The following is a 4,788-nucleotide window of genomic DNA, read 5'->3' on the forward strand; positions in this document are numbered from 1 at the left end:
ATGCTGGTAGACTGCTTCGCGTACGGCGTCCGAAAGGAAGCAACCGCACTCTTTCGCATGGAGAAGCGATTGGAAGGAGGAGGCAGGAGGAGCGGAAGAAGGAGGCGGAGGGAGAAGGCGGAGGGGAAGGAGGCGGAGGGGGAAGAGGAGGCGGAGGGAGGAAGCGGAGGGAGGAGGCGGAGGGAGGAGGGGGAGGGGGCGGAGAGAGGAGGCGCAGGCGCAGGCGCAGGCAAAGGGAGGAGGCGGAGAAGGAGGGAGGAGACGGAGGAGGAGGGAGGAGGCTGAGAGAGGAGGAGGAGGAGGAAGGAGGCTGAGAGAGAGGAGGAGGAGGAGGAGGAGGAGGGAGGAGAGTCGTATAGCATCCCGGGGTGTGCACTCTTCAGAGATCGGTATAGCTCACAGAACCGTGGCTGCAGTGCACCGCTGTATGTTGTTCTATCAGCGAGTGTGCTGTCGATAGACTCGAACGCGAGTTCATAATGCAATAAGTTCACATGCGATCGTAACACTCGTGAAGTGAAAAGCACAAGGGAATTTTTTTCGCTTCCTGGGAGCAGTGCACGCGCTCATGCGTCCAGGGATGCTCGTATACGATTATGTAACGTAATTATGTGATGTGTAATCGATTAAACTGAGAATAAAAACATTGGATCGATTTAATTTTCGAAATAGCGTACGAAGAGCGTAGAAAGAGCGTAGAAGAAGCGTAGAAAGAGCGTAGAAGAAGCGTAGAAAGAGATACGGTGCCGCGTGATAAATTATAACGATGATAACTCGCATCATATGTCACCGACTAACACATAGGTAGTATTTATTATATTAATAATTTTTATTTAATATGTAATGAAGCATGCTGATCTACATTGAAACGAATGATACTTATAATAACCAAATTATAGCCGAATTATAACCAAATTATAACTGTGACCAAATTATGCGACCTCTGCTCGTAGAATCTTACGTCTGTGTTAGAGGTAAAGGATACATACATTGGTAAGAGGTACAGGATCATTGTCGTCGGCATATACGGTAACAATTTCTGTAAATATTGCAACAACCGCGCCCCTACCCCCAGACGCCAGTACAGTATAGTTTTGTTCGAGACCACGAGAGCAAGGTAAATAGTTACGAGCGATAAATTATTACTGATAAACCAATCGATTCGCCCGCAAGTGGATTATAGAGCAAACCGAACGTTCGATCATCCCCTCTCACACACACACACACACACACACACACACACACACACACACACACACACACACACACACACACACACACACACACACACACACACACACACACACACACACACACACAAAACACATACCCCCACACACACAACACAACACACCCACACACAAAATCAACACACACAGCACACCAACACATCATACCACCACAACAGCTACCCACGCACGAACCACACGCAACACTACCGCAACCCGCACGGCACACCAGCGCGACGCAGCACGCACACACACACACACACAACGCACACTACAGCTCACACACACATCACCACACACACATATCATATAAGTATATATTTAACACGACATCTCTCACCAATCAATCCAATGCCGTCAATCCATTGATTGCACTCGGCTGTTTGAAAACCCTGGAGAGGAAGCTTGTGGCGGAGTAGCTGCATGGTGACTCCCCCTGGTGGGCGAAAACGTGACGATCGGAGAGCAGTCGAGATTTGTGAAGACTACGGTATATGTGGTAGACGTGTACGTAATGTCAGCGATCGAAGAGCGAGCGTGTAGTGGTTTAACTCGGCAGAAGCAACGGATGCAAATAGATCACTTTACACAGTTTTTTTTTGGGGGAGGGGTGTTGTCTGCCGCAGCGCGTGTTCACTGTTCGCACTCTGTGAGGTGCCTTATAGTTAGGGGGTAATCTATGAATGAGTGGAAGTGCCCGTGGGCTCTGACGAGCTAGTAGCTAGTAGCTACTAGCTATAGTGTATATATATCTATGTATTATTATAGCACTATGATATAATTTATTATGTAAACGTTTGATACTGCTGCTGCTGCTGCTGGATTATGATAATGAAGATTATCGTAGTATTAGTGATAGTGAGCATTATTATTATTATTATTATTATTATTATGATATTATTATTATTATAAACATTATTATGATTGTTATTGTTGCTGTTACCGTTTTTTTCGGTAAAAGAGAGACAATCATTTAAGGAAGGTTCAACTGAAATTCTCAGCTACCGCGACATAAACATAAATTAGCACAAAAACAAAAATGCTAACAAGAACCATAACAACACCAATATTTCTTATATAAATCCATACTGAAACATGCAATCTTGTCTCGCGGAAAGAAAATCTTTAACGACGAGATGGATTCGAACCCACGCTCAAGAGCCCAATGAGATTAGCAGTCCATCGCCTTAACCACTCGGCCACCTCGTCAGCTGTGCGATTACGCTCCTGTTTTTCCGCAAATCCGAGTTTGTCACATTTTTCTCGTGCGTGATCAACCGAGTAGCATACAGTATACGCAGGTGAGATAGGAATATACCGGGTCTGTGTACTCAGTGCTCAGAGTCTACTATGTCCCCAGTGGTAACTGCCGGAACGTACCCTGGTACGGTCGGTATACCGAAACGTACCCTGGTACTATCTAATATGCCTACCGCTACCTCGCCTAACTCCTACTAAACGAGTCTAGGGACGTCGCCTACGCCTACTCCTTAACCCTAACCTAATAACCCTAACGCCTAACCCTAACCTAAACCCTAAACCATATCCATCAAGTTACGGCGTACGTTCCGGTATACCGGCGCAGTACCCAAGGTACGTGCCCGCAGCTACCCTAGCTGTGACAATGACCCATGATGTAGGCACTCGTGCACGTATTAGCTCTCTATTTACACGTTAAAGCGTTAGATAGTAGCTTAAATAGTTACGTAGAAGGTAGAATAGCTTATGTAGTAAAAAATCTGCGTCTTAGAAGAATAATGGTGATGATCGGGGGCTGGAAATCGTAAATCTTGATATCTTTTTAGATATTAACAAGAAGACTGAACGGACTACACTATCGTCAAATTCTTACCTGATAAGATTGTTTCTCACTATTAAAATCCAAAAACCTGGACGATTTGCATATTAGTGTCCTGGACATCTATTTCTTGCTATTGTGCTATGTATGCCTCACGAGTGTATTTCACAATCAACAATTATAGTAAAAATAACGTTAATACAGCAATTTAACCATAACCTATTTACGTAACGACAATCACTTGATGTGGAAATAAAACAGAGCTACTATTATATATGAAACACATAGAATCAGAGCGTATTAATAAAAAGATACATTCTTTAATATATAAATTTTAAAATTTTAATTAAAAATTAAATAACACAACAAATTAAAGAATAAATTACGTGTGCCTGCGGGCACCGTAGGACCAACGACTCGTAGGACCCACCGACCCGTAGGACGCAGCGACCCGAGACATAAGAACTGTAATCCCAGGACTATCGTCCAGGCAATCATTTTTGCGTATTTGTTTTGTTCATGACCAAATCACTATATCATTCCTTCTCTTTCTCTTTCTATCGATCTCGACCTTGTATCGTCTTATAACTACCGCTCTCCCCGCCCCGCCTCTCTCTCTCTCTCTCTCTCTCGCATCTCCTCGACTCTCTCTCTCTCTCATCTCTTTCTCTCTCTCGCGCTCTCTCCTCTCCTCTCTTCTCCTCTCTCTCTCTCTCTCTCGTCTCTCTTTCTCTGCGCGCGCGCGCTGCCCTCTCTCTCTCTCTCTCTCTCTCTCTCTCTCTCTTCTCTCGCTCTATCTCTCTCTTTCTCTCGCTCCCTCTCTCTCTCTCCTTCACCCTCGCTCTCGTTTTCCTGTTCTAAGCCTCTACAGATAAATGCATATACACACACAGATATACCGATATACAGTGTCCGGTACCCATACCACGTCGTTAGTATGGTAAATACTCGACATTTTCTTGTCGGTGTCAATGTCATTGCAATAATGATCATAATAGTGCATTCCATTCACCCCTAATTACTTTCACAAAGCGGACGCACCAGTTGTTATTATTACGTTAAATTACATAGACATATACAAGACAAATTACGCACACAGCTTTCACCAACGAGACCATATATTATGATCATCACAAACCATGTACACAGAATGTACACTTTGTCCGAATTTCAACACCCTTCGCATCGCTGTTACACATTGTGTTTTTGGGGTACGCGTGCGTGGTCGTGCCCCTCTCCGTATGTTTGTGTCCCCCTTCTCCCCCGTTCTATTTGCGCCCGTGATAGCTAGGTAGTTGAACCGCCAGCGAACTTTGCCCTCGCAAATTGCCGATGACGCGAGTATAGCCGAGGCGTATGCGTATGTTTTCTATAGCATATAAACATGGACGCATTGACAGTACGGCAGGCAGTGATAGCGTGTGCTTTAGGATTCCTCTTCTTACTGCGAACCACGGAAGGTAAGGACATGACGTCATGATTGCTGTATTTGCTGCTTCCTGTCTGCTTAATTTTCGAGAGAAGGTGAATCTGAAGCGTGCGTAGATATTTATTCATGTTTTAATTCTGCACGTAGGAACGTTTTATTGTTTCTCTAGCGTAATAATTGAGTACAAAAGGTGCGATATATCGATCTGTAAATGTATATAGGTACATGTGTGTGTGTGTGTGTGTGTGTGTGTGTGTGTGTGTGTGTGTGTGTGTGTGTGTGTGTGTGTGTGTGTGTGTGTGTGTGTGTGTGTGTGTGTGTGTGTGTGTGTG

The sequence above is a fragment of the Priapulus caudatus genome, unplaced genomic scaffold, assembly GCF_000485595.1.
Source record: "Priapulus caudatus unplaced genomic scaffold, Priapulus_caudatus-5.0.1 Scaffold928, whole genome shotgun sequence".
NCBI lineage: Eukaryota > Metazoa > Priapulida > Priapulimorpha > Priapulimorphida > Priapulidae > Priapulus > Priapulus caudatus.